This window comes from Colius striatus, chromosome 3 (assembly GCF_028858725.1).
Source record: "Colius striatus isolate bColStr4 chromosome 3, bColStr4.1.hap1, whole genome shotgun sequence".
Classification (NCBI taxonomy): Eukaryota; Metazoa; Chordata; class Aves; order Coliiformes; family Coliidae; genus Colius; species Colius striatus.
Genome location: NC_084761.1, coordinates 38,847,704 through 38,870,132, shown reverse-complemented (window position 1 = coordinate 38,870,132; position 22,429 = coordinate 38,847,704).

Sequence of the window (22,429 nt, the reverse complement as noted above, 5' to 3'; positions counted from 1 at the left end):
GTTTTACCTTGTCCCCCCCTGAACGGTTCGGGGCGGGGGGGGGAGTTTCAGTTCATCTATTCCTGATAGCTTCTGCCGTTTGTTCCTCCTCAGGACAAGGTGGGCTCTGCACTTGTGTCCTCCCTGAAAGTCTGTGGGGTACCTCACACACTTCAGCCCTGCACGGGCTGCTCCAACGCGCATTTATTCCAAAGACTGCAGCTCCTCTTTGCCTCTCGTGTGGGTCCGCTCAGCGGCGTGCAGGCTCTCCAACACGGCCTGGGCCATGGCTGTCTCCCCACACACTCCCTCGCCCGTCCGGACTCACTCACATGGAGCTGCTGGTAACTCTCGGTCCTGCCATGGGTCTCCATAGGTTGCAGGTACAGCTTGCATTCTCGCTACGGCTTGCAGAGGGGTCTCTGGTCTATTGCTTCTCCTTCCTTCCTCCTTCTCTGGCTGAAGGGTCCGCGTGGTCATCTCCATCTTGTATCACTCTTAACACCTCCTGCCAGCACTTCAAATTCCCGACTGATTTAGAGCTTTATACTAACGTGTGCTAATAAACCTTATACTAACTTATCGCAATAGTATAAAGCTTCTTTTTCAGACAGGACAAAATTCACACAAGCTGTAAAAGGTCACGCTTATCTCCTCACACAATACTTCTGGGGTCTTCCAACTTCCTTGAGGGCAGAAACCGGTTCTGCGAGGGGCCAAGCGATATCTGAAGATCAGGGGTGAGAAAGCCTCAGGACTTATCAGCCTTCATCTCCCAAGGCCCCAAAGACCATCACCGGCCATCACCGGGAGACATCACGCAAATGAAAGGAAGAAAAGACCTAATTTACATGCGAAATTGGGGACAGGTTGTGTCTTTGTCTAGGCGGATAATGTCATCATATGATTTTGTAACTTTGTAACAAATATAAGTCAAGCAAGTTGCGAGTCGGGTGCGCACATTTGTGGTGGAGCGATCCCCCGTGCGCCCGGCGCCGAATAAACATAACTTCTTTATAAATCTTTGAGTTATAGAGTCTGATTCCGCAAGTCACGACCCCTAAATAGTGATCGCAGAGGCATCAGATTGGCCCAGCCGGGCCAGAGGTGGGTGTGAACCCAGGTGCCAGAAGCGAGTCCACAAACTCTTTACCTGGTCTTCACTGCAACCCGCTCCCCCTGTTACTAAGCAAAAGCTGCTCCTTGCTAAACCAGGACAGAAGGGACCTTTAGAGATCATCTAGTCCAATCGCCCTGCAGAAGCAGGCTCACCTAGATCAGATCATATAGGAACATGTCCAGGCAGGTCTTGAAGACCTCCAAGGAAGGAGACTCCACAGCCTCCCTGGGCAGCCTGTTCCACTGCTCCATCACCCTCACAGTGAAATAGTTTTTTCTTATATTTAAGTGGAACTTTTTGTGTTCCAGCTTCATCCCATTATCCCCTGTCCTGTTGCTAGTTGCTATAGAAAAAAGGCATGTCCCAACTTCCTGATACTCATCTTTTAGATATTTGTAAATGTTAATAAGATCTCCCATTATATATGTTATTCTTTTCTAAATACATGTATTCTATTATGATTGGATAGCTCAGTCTATCATGCTCTGTTCACACACCTTATAGCAGAACATGATTTGTTAAGCTTAACTATGTAAGTATCTTGATAGTAGCAGTTTCTACATTCTTTTACCTAATTCCTTCTCTATCTCATTTCTGTTCTAAGCTTACCCAGTTTCCTTCCCACACGCACAGCTGCCTTCATATCTACATTCTAATAACCAACTTGTCCTTGACTATTCTTCAGGCCCACTGTTCACTGTCTGATATAGCTAAAGTCTGAGGCCTGCATCTGAGGACTGTGTCTGAGCTTCCTGCAGCTTACACTTTCATACAACCAAAGTCTGGGTGGGCCACATGTCCATTTTCCTTCAGGTACATTGCTACAGGTGCCTCAAGGGAACTTCCAGCACTTAAGAACAAGTACATGGAGGTAATTTAATTGAATGTAGATATGACAGATCTCATCTTGTAAGGAAGCACCATAATAAGGATAAGCTTGGGAGGTTTTGTTAAGCCTCTCCCTAAGGTTTTTCTTTTCCTTTCAATTGTAGGAGCTTGATAGTTGAGTGAAGGCCAGGATTTGGACTTCATAAAACCAAAAGTGCTCCACATAATTAGGGATGTGGATGGGGTTTTAAAATAAGAAATATCCACTTGCATTTCAAGAGTTTTCTCTGGTGTACGCCAGCTGTAGCTTAGCTCCCCTGACTTAGCTCTAGGCATGTTAAATGAGCCCTTTCAGGGGCACAGTCCCCTTCTGCAGAGCTCTGGCATGGCTCTGGAAGCCTCTGAAAGATTTGCTAGCTACAGAGAAGAACATCTCAGAGAAATGATGTGAAGGCAAAGGTGAGGGGAGTTTGGTGACATCTGTAATTACCACACTGGAAAAAATAAAAAAACAACCCTGCTGCACTAGGCTGCTCCTGGGCCCGAATTCTTAGTGTTTTGACTCATATGTCTAAGTGTCTTCCTTACTCGTGCTCTGACATGGAAGCTTCCTTTCTGATGCTAGGTAGTCTAATCATTGAAGACTCTCTGGCCTTAAACCCTCATTTTACTTCCTGGCAGTCTTCTGTGTGTTTTTGCTTGGGGTTTTGGTGACATCAAGTCTTTGCTGTCTGTCATTATTTTCAGGGAGTATTACCTCTATGAAGAAATGGAATGTCATTTGCAAGAGATAGTGCATAACCACAAACATGGTGCATGTTTTATTTTGAAAGACACATTTTCATCTGCTTCCAGGTGTTTTCCAAGTAATTGGTTAATCCTGCAAGACCCAAAACCCTGTGACTTTCATGGTGGCTGTGACCAATTGTGTGTTTAACAAAAGAACCCTGGAAAGGTGATTTGTGGTTTGGAGGCCTCTGATTTTCAATGGTGAATTGAGTGCCTCTGAGTTCTGTATTGTAAAATTTCAGAATAAGTAAGAATAAGAGTAGAAATAGTTTATCATATTCATCATCTACTGTTCTGAAGACATACTTTTGCCCAGTTAGTAGGATATCTCTTTTTCTCACTTTCAGGTGCCTGACTTTAACTCTGTGGCCTGTCAGTCTATGGAAACAAGACTTGGATGATCATGCTGTTAGCTCATGTCTATTTACCTATCACTCTTTGATAACGTGTATGCACTTCAGCTGATGTCAATGAAGTGTAACTGATGAAGTCAAAGTCTACAGAGTGGTATTTCTAGGACTTCTCTTGAAGGAGGTGTTCGCTAAAGGAGACAAACTCTGTATGACTGCAGTGTTAGCTGAACCCCTAGAGAACACAAAAAGCATGTGTCATGGTTTGGTCCAGCCAGCAATGAAGCACTACAACAGTCTCTCGCTCAGTGTTCTTATTAAGTGTCCTTGCTGTGTGTATCTACTACTTTTGGGTGGTGAGTCGATAATATTTAGGAACCCATACTACTGCAATCACACGTTAGCTGATCATCAGATTAAAAAACAACAGAATAACAGGTAATATGAGCCAGACAAAGTAAATGGCCTCCAGCTCATGACTTTGCTGGCTAGCCTTCCCATCATAAGAGAAAGTGGATTCCTGTAACACTTACAGTGGTTCTCCAGTCTCTGCTCCCCATTTCCTTTGTGCTTCTCAGATACCTTTTTTGCTTTTTAATTGCAATATTTTTAATATTGAATAAATACTTTTAAATTAAATAATTAAATATTGAATTTGTTTTAAATCAATGAAATAGTGTTTTCTGTTTCACTTTCAGTATCTCTCTTGAGAGATCTTGTTCCTTTACATCAGTGTCATCCATGACTTTGTTCTACATGGTCTCTGTTTTTACGGTATGAAATCCATAGTAATTGAGGGACTAAGTTGTCACCTCTCTGTATTGACACAAAAGGAGTAACAAAGAGAAAATGCTGTACGTTGTCTCCTGGTTTAAGCAAAGCGAATTCTATATTCACAGTTTAGTGTTACAGATACTACAGTCAGGCTGAAAAATAATCAGTTTCCCTACTCTGACTATCTGATCTCTGGTATTGGATTTCCTCTCAGGTAATGTTGAAGTTACTTTACCATTTTAGCTAACACACTAATGCCAAGTGTGGTTTGATAACTTAGGTTACTTTCTTACTCCAAAACCTGCCGTTGACAAGTAACCAAGCAGTTATCATAAAGTCAAAAATTTTAGATTATGGGATCTGCTATGATCTTTTAACATGACCTCCAGGATAAACCAGATTACACTCTTCATGCTTTTTTTTCCTTGGACTATGCTTTTACAAGGACCAAGCAAAAGCCGGGAAAACAAAAAAAAATGCAACATGTTAGGTAGTTCTGTCCAACTGACTCCATTACCTTTCTACTCATAAGCCACAAGTCTTAGGACATTTGGTTTTTACCCCTTCATAGTTTATCAGTTAAAAAAAAAATATTTAAGAAGGACAGCACTTTTCTCAGGAGAGATTTTGATGGATACTGCCACATTACATGTCAAACTGAAGAGAAATTTTCTCATTGAGGTAATTTGCTGTTGTATTCTATTGTGCAATGTGAGTGCTTATCTTAGGTTGCAGAGGTTATTTGCCACAGGGAAGGCTGAGAATGTCATTAGTGCACTGTGCTCTGAGGTAACCTGCAGCATATCATTAAACCATCTAATGACTGTATGGCCCATTGACCTCCATCACTCATTTGCTAACAATGTTTGCTACTTACAAGCACTAGGGAAATTACTGATGAGTTATTACTCACCTATTTCTTGCTGCTGCTATCACAATACTTGGTGGTATCCAACAGGAAAATTAAGAAAGCCAGTAAATTGGCTTTTAATGATATGATCTGTTGTGCATATGAATTAAGTCTGTAGGTGTGTTTACTGAGTCTCCTCTCTCATCATTCCCTATCCTCTAACCCCCAATGTTCTGGAATATCACTCTTGTCACTGAAATATTTTTACTCAGCCATGTCTTACCATCTAGCTTTGGGTTCCACTAGCTGCATTTTGCTGCATGTTGTGCAACAATTTGGAACAGAGGTGAGTTCAGTGATGGAAGAAGCTGAATATATAAATCCTTGACATCTGTACTAAAAATGTCACTTTACTCCAAGACTGTTAAAATAGAACAGCTGGAATTCTTAAATTACTATATTTTTTTCTACTGGTGTGAAGTATTTGCTACCTCTCTTATTGAAACACTGCTTCCATTAAACCAGGTATTTTCAAAGGCACTTAAGACTATTAGGCAATTAAACCTTACTGAAACTGAAAGGTACGAGCTTTGATTTTGTTTGTGGGGTATTGGACTGTGGGTGAGTGTCAAGAAAGTGGAGATAAGGTAGTTGTTTATTTAAACTATTTTGCAGTTAATATGCAATAAACAAAATCAGTGGTGTTTTCAGTAAATGTAAAGCTCTTGTTATGGCTAAAGGTCTATTCAGCAAGTTAAATTAACTTGCTATTTATCCCAGTTATGAGCAATTAAACTTTCCTTTGAGGTAAATCAAGGCCAAAGCAGAACATGAAATTTATATGGATAAATATTCCAATCATGAGCTTGCTTGAAACCTCACAGAGAAAAATATAGCTTTCACTGTCTTCAGTGAATTATGACAGCACAGAACAAGGCATTGTATACTGCTAGAATTAATTAGCATTGCAGGCTCCACGCAATGGTGACCAGATGTCCACAGCCAAAGCAGGACACCTATCTCTGAATGCCAGGATTTCAAAAGTGATAGGACAGCAATATGCAAATAAAGTCAAATTATGTTTGTACTGCAAAAATTGTTTCAGTATTTGGAATTTTCCTGTGCAAAAAGGGCCAGTGACGTAAGTGAGGGTGCTTGCATGGCTTCAATGTTGTTTGTACTGAGATAGCTTGATTCTGTTACCAGGCCTACTGCAGTTTGCCTTTTTGAAACAAGAGTAAGTAGGCTGAGTTTTTCAAAGTCTTACTCTTCATCACTTCAATTCACCATCTGTAAAGTAGGGTTAATAAAAACAATATTGTAAAAGTCACAGTGTAAAATACACAGGACTGAGTATCTGGGGTACAGGTCCAGCAAAGAATAAATAACCAGGTCATCTAAGGACATTATGGTCATCAGCTCAAATCAGTCTATAGTGTATAGTGTTTAGGGACGGTATTACCAAGGCATGGTATTAAGAGATCAAATAGATTTTTACAAAGCTGAGTACTGTTGCAACAAAACAGAAAGTCAGTTGTTGCAGTCTAATAATACAAAGTTGATCATAATCTATGATACACCAATAGGCAGGAAAAGCTTGACATGATCCTTCACCACTAGCAAATGCTATCTAAAATCCATTAATCTAAACTGCTGCCCTGCAGTAATTCCACTCAATTTTCTGTCACAATACTTATTCTTTTAATCCAATATGGATTTAGTCACTGATTTCAAAACTCCATATTCCCAATACAGAGAATTCATTACCTTTATTAAATTCCAGAGCGAAGACCCTCATATTGAAATCTCAAACTGCAGAAGGAATACTTGACCAACAAGTCTTTTTTTTTTCTTTAAATCTGATCAGTCATTTAATAGAAAAGCTCTCTGTTTCTTGACATTTTACTATTGATTTTCTTCAATGTTATAACATGATCACAGATAACAGAATCTCAAGGGCTGGAAGGGACCTCAAAGATCATCTAGTCCAACTCCCCTGCCAGAGCAGGACCACCTAGAGCAGATCACACAGGAAAAGAGAAAAGAGACTCCACAACCCACCTGGATAGCCTGTTCCAGTGCTCCATTACCCTCACAATGAAGAAATTCTTCCTTGGAACTCTTATGTTCCATCTTGTACCCATTGTCCCTTGTCCTATCATTGGACATCATTCAGAAGAGCATGGCTCCATCTTCCTGACACCCACCCTTTACATATTTGCAAACATTAATGAGGTCACCCCTCAGCCTCCTCCAAGCTGAAGAGCCCAGCTCCCTCAGCCTTTCATCAGAAGGGAGATGCTCCACTCCATCATCTTGGTGGCCCTGCGCTGAACTCTCTCAAGCAGCTCCCCGTCCTTCTTGAACTGAGGGGCCCAGCACTGGACACAATATTCCATGCATGAGTACAAAGTTCCTCTGAAACAGTTTTTAGTGAAACTGCAACCACACCTCTCTGTAAAGTAAAGCTGTTGCTTTTTAAGCCAGGAAATATTCTGCTAATGAGCCCAACCTGCTTCTGAGTACAAGCCTGAGAAGAAGATCCAAAAAGATCGTAAAAGGACTTGCAGCTTTTATCATGAACATTTCAAATGACACAGAAATCATAGCCCCTGCCAAGTCATTTAAATTGTTAACTTTTCTCCCTTTGTAAACAGCTCCTATCTGGGATAGTCTTGCTACAGCTTTCAGCCATAGGAGTTGTCATGGTTTTGCCCAGCCAGCAATGAATCAGAGAGTCTCAGTTAGTTCAATATTGCCACCTGTGCACTGTTGTGATTGCAACTGGCACTTGTTGATCTTCAACTCTCAGCAATCCCACAGCAGAAGGGTCCTCTGAGAGGCCAGACAGGCTGGTTGAGTTTCTTCTGTCTCCAAGGAAGCCACATCAAAACCCCACCTATACCTTTTTGGGTCCTTGAAATACTCTGTCTTCAAGTAATCTATTCCCAGGATGCATAGAGCTTCTGGGCCTGTCACAATGGGGTGTTTCTGCCATTTATTTCCAGTCAGACTCACTTCTGCTTCCAACACAGTGAGCTGTTGGGATCCTCTTGTCACTCTGGAAATAGAAATTTGTTCATCTCTTCTATAACTTGATGGGAACAAAGTGCATTGTACTTCAGTATCCACGAGAGCCTTGTACTCTTGTGGATCTGATGTACCAGGCCATCAGATCCACACAGACCAATAGATCCTATTGTCCCTGTCCTCCCCCTGGCTGGAGGTAGGGCCCCCCTAATATTGATTGTTATGTGTATCACACACTTTCTGTGGGAAGGAACTAGAGGTCCCTTTGAGAAGATCGGAAGCAAGATGAAGCATTACATCTCTGGGGAGCTGCTCACTGGAAATAGGGGCAGCATCTTCCCATGAGGAGTCCCCTTTTGCTTTGCTTGTAGTTCTTATACTCTTGTCTCTAGGACCACAGTAGGTTTTCCATCCCACCTCCTCATATCCTCTCCCTTACTGCGTAGATAAAACCACAGGTTGACCTGGTGTGTGTACTCTCTATATCTCCTCTCTTGATCAGAAGAACGCTTGATCCTAACAGCGGAGACATGGGCCGGTACAGGTGGAGAGTAGGAGATACCTTTGTTAAACTATTGGAACTCCCAGGGTAGTTTATCCACAGCAGAGACACAGGACTGTAAAGAAGAAGACTTCCTTCATACTACTGGAGTTGGCTGACCACTTTATTCACCATTTTCCTCTCATCTTCTTTCCACGACATGACAGTCAACAAGTTGGCACACGATGGTGGTGCACTCCGGAGGAACTTTTGCCACATGAGGAGTGTGCACTGGACTTCATCTGGATCGACGGATAACTGCACATTGTCTGGATCATTATAAATGACTTCTAGTACAGTCAGTTCCCTCAGGTACTGGATACCTTTCTCCATGATAGTCCACTTGCCTGGTGACATGTGATGTCTTCCTTGAATGGATACCTTTCCTTTACATCTGAGAAAAGTCATCTCCAAAGGCTGTGTACTTGTGTCCTTCTTCCAATTGCCTTGTCAATGCCTCCTTCCCTAGACAGGAAGCCCAGTTGTTTGGCTTCCCTGCCCTCCAGTTCCAGGATACTGGCCCTATAATCCCAGCAGTTGAGCAGTCAGGTGACAATGTGCTACCCTGGGTGACGACTGAAGTCCTTTCATATGTCTCACAACTTGCTCAGGGGTAGGGATAAAGTGGTAATCATCCCCATCATAACTCCCACCTCTTCCTCCTCCCCCTTTGTAATTGGAGTTTCTTCCCTTTCTAAGAAAGTTGACGTTTGCATCTAACATTTCTTCTTCTCTATAGGGGCAACTGATACTGGCACAGGTTGTTTTCCTGATTTGGCTGCAGTGCCTGCCACCAGGGTTTGAGTAGCTATGCTGCCTGTTGCTGAGGTCTGTGTAGCCACAGGGCATGTCTTTGGGGCTGGGTTATCTGCAGTGCCTGTCAGCCTATTTTTCTCCTCTTCCCCCGAGGGTGCTGTCTAATGTTGAGTAACATTTGATAGATACCAGCTAGGGCCCAGCACAGTGCAGTCAGTTGTGCCTCTCTGGAATAGCCATAGCATTTTCTTTTCAAGTACTCTATCACTCTATCAGGATCATGTAGCTGTCCCAGAGTGAAGTTCCAGACCATTGGAGGTGAGAAGTTCTCTAGATACCTGCCCATATTCTCCCACGCTCCATTCTACTCGTTACTATCCAGCCTTGAGGCAGATCTTTGGGTGAAGCATATTCAGGAGACATAACAGTAAAAGCAGGATAACTGGAATATCCCAAGAATACCCAAATTTCTCAAATGTTGTTTTAGTTAGCCAGAAGGAGAAAGAGTGGGAGAAAGTATCCCTCCCTGCCTCCTCCATAGGTTGGGTCAGATTGCTAATGAATTCTGAAATGAAAAGCCTTTTGTGTGGGAGTGACCACAACTCTGTATACAAATACCAGCTAAGCCCCATAACCAATGATATAATCATATCATAAGCCAAAAGAACCCACTATAACAAAATCATGATCTTAATTACTTGTCCTGAGGTGATAAACAGCACTGCAGGGAACACACACAGAAGATAAGAGTTCACATAAAACCACCACATAAACAGCTGAGTGAGCATTGTGATCGGTTGCCTTGTATGGTCAATATAAGAAAACTGTATAACAAATCTCAACACACTCTTAGTCAGATCTGTCCTTATCTCAACCCTTTGTGCCCCACGTTGGGAGCCAAAAAAATACTGTGGTGATTTAGCCCTGGCTGAACAATAATCAAACCACACAGTTACTCACTCACTTCTCCCCATCTCAACAGGATGGGGAAGAGAAACAAGAAAGAGTTCCAGAACCTTGTGGGTTGGGATAAGAACAATTTAATAGAACAACACAAAGAGTAAGCAGTTACAATGATAACCAAGGGACATAGAAAAACGAGCAATGCCCGCTATAACTGTTCAGTAGTGCCCGACAGCACAGCTGCAGTTTCCACACTTGTTGCAGCTCCCTGGCACCCTGGAAGCTGCTCTTATATCTTGAGCGTGACTTCACATGGGAGCAAACAGTCTGGTCATGCCCCCTTGCGACGGCTGGGGAGAGTTAATCCTATCCCTGCCTAACCCAGGACAGAGTCACAATAGTTTGTACAAAGCTTTCCATGAAGTAGTATGTTCTTAGCATTTATAGGTTTTTTTCCCCCAAATCATTGAGATTTATATGTGGAAACTGGAACTATGACTTTTGTAAAGATTTGAAAAATGGTTCAAATACTCTTTTGTGAATAATTTTGTCTATTTTTAATTTCACGACATAAATAGATGTGTTATCTGGCATTGTTGGTAGGTTGTATACGCAGGTTATTGCTTTAGTGCTGTGTTTCCGATCTGAGCTACATGTTAAAGGGTGTTTAGAACTGGTTAATGATGACTGCAATTGCCATGATGATGTTTGTGGCTATGTCATTTGACATGGGATGGCTTCCAAAAAAGAAGAAATTATTTCCTGCTGACTTGGGAAACTACTGCAAATATTATTGTGATGTACAGTCATTATTGCTGACTATCTGCAACCATGGTCCTATCTCTCCATGACAGCACTATCTTTATAATGAATTTTTCTCCTTGAAATCTTTAAAATGTGTTCTGTTCAAATTTCTCAACCAGACGTTTGTGCTAAATTTTCAGAGATTAAATCTGGTTAGATTTAACACAGTCTGATTAGAGTCACAACAGCAATCTCTAGATAGGTATGACAACTGGATTGCACTTTTATTACTCTTGGACATGGCTGCCAGGTGTCTTGGTGAGTTTTTGCAACTAGGTTGAGTTGTGCAGGTGTTTTTGAGCTCTCTGCTTACCCATCAGTGGAGTGTTAGAAAACTGGTAAACATAACTTCCATATTGCTAAGGATCTGGAGATTATTTCATATATATTCTCATTCCATAGTAAAATTAAAGTGAGACCTTTCAAAGTTTTTCATCAGTAGAAGAGACACATTCACTTTTTCCTTCTAGAATTGCCTCTCACTTCTGTCTTCCATGGAAAATATTTTTCAGAGACTTTTTGGTTTTTAAAAATAATTTCTACTGTCCAACTCTTCCCCCCAAACCAATACGTGATTAATCCTAGCCCCCTTTTCTTGCATTCTGTTCACGTACAAATATCAACAGAGATAAGCCATTGTAAACAATTCTACTACTGAAGAGGAAAAATGTACTGCTTAATAGATGTACTGGCTGCTAGCATCAAGTCTCATTCTTTCAGCTGCTCTTCGGATTGTGAAATTATCAAGAAGTGTTCACTAATGGGGAGAATATTATGGTATTGATGCTCTGGTGCTGATTCATTCCTACCCTGGCTGCACTGACACAAGTTCAGGGGGAGGTGCTGTGTCAACAAGGCTATAACAAGCAACCTGCAATGTTTCATTTCCTTCCAGACACTTGAGTGTCATGCTGACTGTCTTGCCTTCTCCCAGGAGTCTCACTTCAATGTCAAATTAGCAGTTTTGTGCAGGTATTGGCATCTAGCTAAGTAACTTGTATAAAACTGACACTGAGAGGCTGAGTACTTGCCTTGGAGGTAGTTTAAAAATTTCAGAGTATCCACTCTTGGAGGCAGATTTCTTGAAGATTAGATTAACATATTAGCTTAACCGAGCTGAAACTAAAAAGTCTTATTTTGTCTTAAGCAGAGAACTGAACCCAAGTTTGCCATTTGTCATGGTTTTGTGTGGAGCCGTTTCTGCTAATGGGGAAGGGGCTGTAAAGATGGCTTCTCTAAGAAGTTGTTGGAAACTCACCCCAGCTCTGAGTCAGACCAACTTCTGGGGCTGAGCCAATTAGGTGCCTCCATAAACACTTTTTTAAAGAAGAAGAAGCCAGAAGAGGAAAGTTCTTCCTGTTCTTTCTTGTTTTTTGTTTTTTCTGGCTGGTGATGATGGAACGAGTTGGAGAAGTGACCAGTGAGGGAAGAGAGGAGGAGCTGTGCTGGAGCAGATTCCCCTGCATTGTGTGGAAAGGAGTGGTGAAGCTGAGACTCATTGGCAGTTCATTGTGGACCCCACACCAGGGGTGGTGACTGTGCTTGACTGAATTTGTGAGAGGACAGCATTGCAGTAGAAGGTGCCCAGAGTGCTGCTGGCTGCAGAAGAGTCCCACGCTGGAGTAGTTTGTGAGCAGAAGCTGTAGCTGTTGGGAAGAACTCAGTTTTGTTAAGGACTGTATCCCATGGGAAAGAACTCATGTTGGAGCAGGGGAAGAATGCGAGAAGTTGTCCTCCTCTGAGAAGAAAAAAGCAGCAGAGCCCACCTGTGAGAGACTGACCACATTCCCTACCCCCTGGGCCACTGAGGGGGAGGAGCAAGTAGGTGAGCCAGAGAAGAAGGGAGGAATGGAGGAAGGACATCTTAAAGTACTGGTTGTATTTTTCTCATCATCCTACTCTGTTTTTGCTTTTTGTTCTGTTCTGTTTCTTGTAGGTACAGAATAAACTGGTCTTACTTTCCTCTGTAAGTCAAGTAGTGGAGTCTGTTTTGCCCAGAACTGTAATTGGCAGTGAACCTTCCCTGCCCTTGTCTTGATACACAACATCCTTGGTTATCTTAATTCCCTTCCATCTTGCTGGGGCCTCTGCCATCCTAAGGAAGATAGGGGTGGATGTGGGGCAGCGAGCAAGAGTTTCAAGCATGGTGTTTCATTGCTGGCTAGGTCAAAACAACACCACCGTTTTACAGACAAGTGTCTATTCTCATGGTCATTTAAGTTTCTTTTATGTATAGCATTGAAAGCTCTATTAAATTCCTCATCACAAGCAATCTCCAAATGTGAATATGTTTTGTTTATCAAAGTAACTAAATTCAAAATAGGCTTGGTCAACAGATATCAAAGCAAAATGAACTGTCCAGACATACTTGTTACTAATACAAATCAACTTTTGAATATTCTAATGCCTTGTACAAACATGTGAAACAGCTGTCTGAATCAGTGAAAAGTAAAACAACAACTGGACTGCAAAACAGGCTCCTTCTGTAACAAGTTAAATAACGCTAGATCATCTAATAGTCACTTATTGCTTTAAGAAAGAAACAAATCTATTATTAGGATGTGCTTTAAGAAACATATAGCATCATCCTATTACAGCCATGTTTCAGAGGGAAGATGGTTACAGAAGATTTATTGCCTTCAGTGTCCAAAACCCAAGAAATTTGATATGAGAAATTTGTATCATATGTAAGGTATATTTGGATACGTGGATTGTAAGAAGGTTAATATGCTTCAAATAAAAGGTTTTCTAAAAAGCCAGTGGTGGCTATCACACAGAAATGTAGCAGAGAAGCAGGGTAATCGTTACCTTGTGGTGCTGAATCTGACAATTGGTCTATTCAGGCATGTCAACATTAGTTGACATTTCAGAGGGATATAAGGCTAACCATCAGATATACATGTCTATATCTCTTTTAAAACACTTTGTTGTTCATACAGTATGAAATCTTGAGCACCTTCCACATCCACATCTTACCTGAATACTTCTGAGTTTCTGATTCTAACAACACTTTGTAGCAATGAGTTTCACAAGGAAATGTGTAGAGTGGGAAAGATTTTCCAAAAATCAGCTTTCTATGTTGAGTCTTTCAGTTCCTGCTTTTAACTGAGAGTTGCTTCCCTTTACCCCATATGTGGCTATTGTAGATACATTTATCACAGTAGTTCATGCCATGCATTTTTTGCTGTCTAAAATTAATAACTTTGGCTGTCCTTAAAGGGACATTTCCTTACACTTAGTTATTTTCTAGGGTCAGTTTCTATCTTTGGCATATAGTGCTTTGTGATCACTTTGATAAAGAATCACCACCAATGTGTCATTTTTTGAATAGATTTCCTTGATATCTTAAATTTTTTGTAGCTATACTTCCCTTTGGTAGGACAAATAGGCTTGTTTGTTTTAAATAGCAACTGTAAAAATTACTAGGAATGGAAATTATTCCTACTGTATACATTACTTTGTCAATATTAAATTTTACTTGCCTTGTATTTTCTGTTCTCCTAGTTTGCTTATATTTCTTTGAAACTGCTGCTTATAAGGTCTGTTTAGACAGCAGAGGACAAACTCTTTTTTTTCATGTGGCTGTTCATTCTCTTTTTCAAATTATACAAAAGTTATGATCCTTCTTTAAGGTGAGATGAACTTACGTGTTAAGGTGTGATTTGCTATCATTACTACAAGGGTAAACTATATCTTGCGTCTTTGGAATTATGGTCTTGATTGGGCAAAGAATGAAATGAAACTCATTACATTGGATTCTCCTATAGCTGTAATATTAAGCATCAGTACATTTTTAGTCAAGAAAAAGTATCATTATGAAGGTTCTTCAGATGTCCTGTGTATTCAACTCCATTGAAAGCTCTATAGTAAAAATGGGGGAAAATTACATATTTTTTTAATCTAATGTATCATTTAAAGTAATTGTTTTCTTATCTCATCACACTATCTATTATGCATTAATGATCTCTTCATTATTATTGCATAAGTTCAGTAAAAGCAGTCCATTTATTAGTCTGCTTACTTATTTTAAGTGAAATCTTACTTCTGAATTTCCTAGATTTATAATGTCTGAGTTAGAGATAATTACAATGCCTCTCTCATGTTTGTTTTTTCTCTTCCTTAAATTGCTTCAGCATGCAATTAACTTTCCTGTCACTGAAGTACAGTTTCTGTCGAAAATTCTAAAATGCACTGTTAGTTTGACCCTGGTACAGCACTTCAGCATTCTTCTCTGTTAGCATTCTGCCCCAAGGAAACCATTTATTTCTGCCCTTCACTTGATGTCTTGCAGCCAGCTCCCTGTACCTGTGTCATCCAGCCTACAAGCACCAAGATGGGACGATTGTGAGCCTGGCATGGCTGCCCTCATGTGCAACTCTGCTTTGATGAGGGGAAAAAATGACCAGAGGCCTGCTTTGCTGCAAAGCTCTCTCCTTCTGACTTTGGTGCTGTTGGCTTTGAGATGTCATTAGCCTTCACCTTAGCTGCCAGATGGCACATGTTGGTGGCATCTGGGGTAGCTGAGGGCAGGGCTGGCATGACTGGAGCAGCTGCTCGATAACGGTTGTATGGCAGGTGCATCATTTGGGCAGGTGCTGCCATTGGGGCAAGGTTGGCAGTTGAAGTTTTTCGGCTGTTAACTGGGCATGTTTAGCATTTTTTAGCTGTTAAAAACTCATTTTGAGGGGTCAGATCTCTATTTCAATGGGAATTCTTGCATTTTCAGATTGCTACACTACTAATATAAGCAGAACTTCTAGTGAGGCTTCCACAAATTGAGACTACTGTAGGTGACAGCATAGAGCTAACAGTTTTGTTAAAAATACCTGTAATGCATGGCATAGTACATGGCAGTGGTACCATAAAACAGCAGGAAAAAGCATCTACTAACCCCTTGCGAGGCAATACATTTCCAAAAGGTGGTGTTTTTTCTGCAAATCACCTAAAAAACTTTGGAACATCAGATTGTTAAATTAAGTTTAAAAGCCTGTAAGTTGTTTTAGCAACAAGTTGTTGCCATGTTTTAAGCACTAGACTGTACTGCTTATGTGTAAAATGACTCCCAATGAGTTCTGATATTTCTGTAACTGCCTAATGCTCTGCTTTGCAATCCTTACTATGTTAATATATCCAGCAGAATTTTGAAAGTAAGAATAATACTAATTATGCTGGGTTTTTTGAACCATATGTGACATTTTTTTACATTTGTGGTTTAGGGAGTCTATGTGTGTGTCTCTGAGAATATAGGGTAGTGATGAGCTGCATGGCCAGGCTAAGTGTTGCACTTAATGTTTCCCATTAAACTCTGCCCAAAGTATTTCTGTCACAGCAACTTTAACTGCAATTTTGTTCTAATTTTCACGGTTTCTATCCTTGCTCTCTCACTAAAGCTCACTGAGGCTCAGGATAATCTGTTCCTTGCCTAGTAACAGAACAAAAGTCCAAAATCCTAAATGCAGGAATTTCTGGCTGCTGATGGAAGTGTTTACCACACACTAGTACTCTCCATGTGATTTAGGTCCTGTCAGCATCAAAGCTATTGCTTTTGGTATGCTGACAACATTACCTGTTAGTAAGGTGTCAAAAAATTGATTATTAAAAAAAAAATCATCTGACACATTGACTGCAGCCAGAGAAAAATAAGTATCTGAGCTGATAGTAGTGAAGGCACTTGCTGATTAGGTAGAGGGACTCAAAATTACTACAATTTCCTGAAATTCTTTAAAATAGATGGAGTATAAATTAATGTTATATACAGAATTCACATTGAGACTTGTGTAGAATAAGGAATTGTGCACATGTGTTTGGAATGTTATGGCTACTTTGCTGACATCTGCCTCTAGGGAGTAGCATATGAATTGAGTGTTTCTATCACACCATTGCATGGGGATTTTTTGTGAGTTTATATGTATGTATGTATGTTATTTATGCATCTTTATCTCTCCCCACCTACCTCCATCTGCACTGAACACCTGAAGAGAACAAGAATTTCTATTTTGCCTATCCTGCTCATCAGGAAAGAATAAAATAAAAATGATGCCTAGATTACTCTTATTCTGTTTAGGTTCAGTGCATGAAATCTGTTTACATCACCCCTGTCACATAGCTAACAGAATATCGGTTTACTGATGACTGTCTAACATTTTGGCACCTTGACTACATTATTTTCTTTGTTATGTAACTCAATAACCAGAAAAATGTTCAGGTGACTCTACATAGCATTCATTAGAATAGCTGTTTAAACAAAATTCAGTGAATGTGAAGCAATAAAAAGTCTTTTCATTTGTTTTACAAGATTTCAGCTTAGTTTTCTTTTAGTGGTTATGGAGCAATAGGTGCAAGAGTTATCTGTTCTTCATGAGAATGTTGAAAAGTCTAGTCGGTTGCCCTGGTCTCAGCTAGGGTAGAGGTAATTTTCTTTCTAGTAGTTGATACAAGAGTATGTTATGGGTTTATGCTGGAAAGTTTGCTGATAACAGGGATGTTCTGATTATTGCTGAGCAGTGCTTGCACAGCATCAAGACCTTTTCTGCTTCTCCACCACTCGGACAGTGAGTGGACTGGGGGTGCACAAGAGGCTCAGAGGACAGCTGACCTGAACTAGCCAAAGGGCTCTTCCATATAGTAGAATGTCACACGCAGTGAGTTGGTGTGAAGGGGGCATTGCCACTGGGGCAGTGGTCGGTGAGTGGTGAGCAATTGCATTGTGCATCTCTTGTTTGGTTTTGGTTTTTTTTTTTCTCTTGGATTTTATTCCTCTCTGTGTTTTATTTGTTTTAATTACTACTATAATAATTATTATAGTATATATATATTTATAGTATATAAATATTTGGGGGTTTTTTTAATTTTAGTTACTAAATAGTTCTCATATTAACCTATGAGCTTTACTTCTTTTTCCCCGATTCTCCTTCACATCCCACTGAGGGGCTGAGGGGTGATTGTGGGGCTGTGTAGTGCTCAGTTGTTGTCTGGGGTTAGAACACAGCATTAGTATAGGTCATGGTCCACATGGCAGAAAAACAGAAATAAGTCCCATTCTTCTGCAATTTGAATGCAAGGTTTTGTTGCTGAAGATAAATCAATTATTGAAAACAGTGCTTTGATTTTACTTTTTTTTTTAATTACTTTTTAAAAGGTTTTCCAGGAAATAATCACTATAGTGAGTGCATAGCCTGGACGATGCCTTCTGGTTATATGCACTTAACAGAGCTACCCTAATAAACATGTAATAACAAGGTCATTATTGTTTTCTTGTGCTCCAAACTAGAACAACTATTGATGGGAATACTTGGTGAAGAAAGGCAAAAATTTTGTGATAATAATATGATTGCATAAAACTATTTGATTACGATTTTATTTAATGTAGAAGTCTGTGTGCAGTTTGACCATGAGGATGTACTGCAGACACTTTACATTCACTTTTTCACCCTTCCATTTAATCTTGCATTCCATCTTTCACCTTGTTCTGTTCCACACATTTTCTTTTTTCAACTCTTCAGTACAAATGGTATTTTGTTCTTTTTACCAGCAAATTCTGATTAGTTTGTCTTGTAGCATCTTTTGGAGACTTGAAACAAGAATATGGAAATGCAAGGATACTCTACCATCAAGCTCAAGTATTCAGTTTGTTTTGGGCTGGTACTGAGCCGACACCGCTTCCCTGTACCCAAGCCACAGATCAGACAACAGTATAATTACATACTTCTTACAAACGTTTGTGAAAACAGAAAAAGAGCTACTGTAGGTTTTAAGGGAAGACATTGGAAGACAGTAATTTCATCTTAAATATCACACTGTATCAATGAGTCTACCTCCAAGGATGTTGATATTCTGTCATAACCAATTGTGTTAACTGAACAAATAATAGCTATATTACTTCAAAAAATGATATTAAGATGTATATTCACCAAAGATAAAGGTTAAACACTTTTCCATTTTGCTAATATTTTCAAATACAATGAAGCATCACTAAAATCCTGTTAATTCTCAATGCTGTCATGCTGAATTAACACACATATATAAGAACAAGTATAAGATATTTGAGTGAGAACTACTACCATATTTTTCTTTTGTCATTAAGAGCAACAGACAGTTGGTCCATTCTGACCACCTTTCACCCTTTTCAGGTGTGTTGTGTTTGGCTTTGTGATGCACTGGAAGTCTAATGCTACCAGGTTTGAAAATAGCCCTCTGTTTTTAATAAAGGAAATGAAGTGAGAAGAAAGAAGATTTTCATTGCATTTTACCCTGTATTATCTTGGGTCCATTAATTTAATGAGTTTTTTCAGTTAATTGTTTATAAAATTTATAATGTGAATTTCGTTCTTTCATCTCATATTTGTTCCACTCATCTCAACAGCATTTATGTCAGCTGGCTAGGGCATCACTTTTTTTCTATTGTATCTAGTGACAGGACAAGGGGTAATGGAAAGAAGTTGGAGCACAAAAAGTTCCATTTAAACATAAGGGAAAACTGTTTTCCTGTGAGGATGAGGGAGCCCTGGCACAGCCTGCCCAGGGAGGATGGGGAAGTCTCCTTATCTGGAAATTTTCAAAACCCACTTGGACATGTTTCTGTGTGACCTGATCTAGATCAACGTGCTTTAGCAGGGGATTGAACTAGATGATCTCTAAAGTTCCCTTCCAACTTCTACCATTCTGTGATTCTGTGATAGATTCTTATGATTTCCCACTTCATTTCAATTGAGAGACTTGGGGGAACAAAGTATTATTCAAAATAGGATGGGAATAATATGCCCTGACACTTTTTAAAAGACTCTTTCTCTGGCTTTGAAGGGTGAGAAATATTTTGGCTGACTGTCTTCTTTAACTTCTGCCTACTTAGCAGTCTGATACTTGGGAATTATCCCAAATGCTGTCCACTTCTCTAAGGAAATTTCTTCTACACAAAGTAGTATTGCGTTAGGGGAAGAATTGTTGCTTGCAATGTTGATGTGCTTTCTGCTGATGTCGTGGGGTTCAGAACTTTGTAATTGTCTTTTTTTTTTTTTTCTGTGGACTGCTAATAAAAATAGAGATTAGGAAATACTGCTGACCCCACTCCAAAAACAAATATTACTACAGAGAGAACAAATACGGAGTTTACCTGTATGTGCTTGGAATATAAAGAAGGTGCACTGTAAAGAAAACGGTAGTGAATTTATTGTTAGAGCCTTTTTTCACTTCTGTTTGCCTTAGTCCTCCAAGTAGCAGTACTGTACTAGACTTCCAGCTGTTCCAAACCTTACAGACACTGATGCTGCTAACTAGACTGACTTTCTTGACATGTATTTCATCATGCAAGTCAGTTTGATTTCCATTTCTGCATTTTAATTCTTTCCTTTTCACTTTGAAACTCTGTCTCTTCCTTCTAGTGTAACTAAATATTAGTTCTATAGGGTTAATAAAGTCAAACACACATGCATAGGAATGGATAAGCTTCTTTGAGATATGAATTTCTTATAGTTCTGATTATTTTATTTGAAATTTATTGATTCAAATTAATTTTAAAAGTTAATTAATTAATTAATTAATTAAAAGTTAATTAAAAGCGAATTAACTACCAGTCACTGCTTCTGTAGCCAAAGAAGTATTCTAAAATTAAATATTAACCTGAAATGTATAATTTAATTTTGGCAAACAATTAGAAATTAGAACTCACTTTTTAATTTGTTGTGAAATAAGCTCAGATTCCAACCCACAGTATCATCAGCTCTCCAGCTGTGTCTCTTGACTTTGTCCCAATTCTAATCCTTCTCCTATGAAATGATGTTGACTTTGGCTCATGTATTATCACACATTTGCCCAGTGACATAAACATCACTTCCATCCTGAAATATAGCTGTTTTTCTCCTCTCCAGTGTGCTTGCCCATAGTTCTTCCATTCTAGACACTCCTCTAGAGTGTCACTTGTAAAAATAAAGAAGCACTGGTTTAGATGATTAAGTCTGGGGTTTTGTACTTTAGATGTGGGAGAGTTGAATTGCAAACATCATTTCTTTATCCAAGCTGAAGTGGGTAAGAACTGTAGGTGCACATCAATCCTATAGTTTCGGACTTGCTAATAGCTTTCCAAATAGACTTATTGAACAACATTTCACAGAATCAGAGAATCACAGATTGATAGGGGTTGGAAGGGACTTCTAAAGATCACCTAGTCCAACCGTCCTGGTCAAGCAGGGCGGCCTAGATCAATCACTCACGAATGTGTCCAGATGGGTTTTGAAAACCTCCAGAGAAGGAGACTTTACAGAGAAGGGTTTCCTGGGCAGCCTGTGCCAAGGCTCCCTCACCTTTAGAGTAATGAATTTTTTCCTCAAGTTCAGGTGGAACTTTTTGTGTTCCACCTTTTGTCTTATCACTGGACACTGCAGAAGAAAGTGCTGCCCCATCTTCTTGACCTTTCGAATACTTGAAAGTATTAATGAGGTCCTCCCTCAGTCTCCTTTTCTCCAAGCTAAACAGTCGCAGTCTCGACAACCTTTCCTCATAAGAAAGCTGCTCCAGTCCCCTGGTCGTCTTGGTGGCCCTGTGCTAGACTCTCTCAAGAAATTCCCTGTCTCTTGAGCTGAGAAGCCCAGAACTGGACACAGTACTCCAGATAAGGCCTCACCAGGGCAGAGTAGATGGGGACAAGAACCTGCTGGACCCTCTCTTCTTGATGCATCCCAGGATGCCATTGGTCTTCTTGGCCACAAGAGCATATTGCTGACTCATGGGTAGTTTGTTATCAACCAGAACTCCAAGGTCTCTCTCTGCAGAGCTGATCTCCAGCAGGTCAACCCCCAGTCTGTACTGGTTCATGGGGCTGTTTCTCCCCAGCTGCAGGACTCTGTACTTGTTCTTGCTGAACCTCATAAGGTTCCTCTCTGCCCAAGTCTCAAGCTGGTTGGGATCCCGCTGAATGGCAGCACAGTCTTCTGGTGAATCAGCCAGTCCTCCCAGTTTGGTGTCATCAGTGAACTTGCTAAATGTACATTTCTGGTACAAACATTTAGAAGTGGATTTTCAAAGGGTTATGATGCCATTTGTGATTCATACAATAATCTACCATTGGAATTGTTGATACTGCTGTGTATTTTTTTACATCTACCTTTCATGTAGCTTTTGCAGAAGTGTCACATTACTTTTTGTTCTACATAGATACTTGATTTTCTCTTTCTCCCAAGCCAGGGAAAGTAAGTTGTAAGCTATTTTCAAAAAATATTTTTGCTTTGAGATTCTGTGACTTACAATCTGGTTTTACTGGTTATACTTTCCTCCAAGGAAGGCTCTTCTTTCTCCCCTGTTTACAGAATATAAAGTACTCAAAAGAATTTACAGCCTACTGCTGCCCAAATATCTTTAACTTGAGAATATATGCTGGGCTACTCTCTTTTTTTATTGGCATGAATGGCTTTGTTTGATTGTGTTTGTTTTCTTTTTGAGAAATGATCTTCTCCTTTCTGCTTTATAAATCCTTCAGATAGGCAGAACTATGCATGGATTTTTAATTTACGTAACTTTTAGATCATTTAGGCTGTCTAGGAAATTGCACTGCCATCTGGACTTTTTACCAAGTAATGGGCAACCATTTTCTCAGTGCAAAAGACGGTAAAGAGATGAATGCACAATAATTAATAACAATTATAGTGGCAAGCCTCTCTTGGGATTTTTGACATCACGATTGAAGGATAAAAGGAGCAGCTTTGAAGGAAATATTT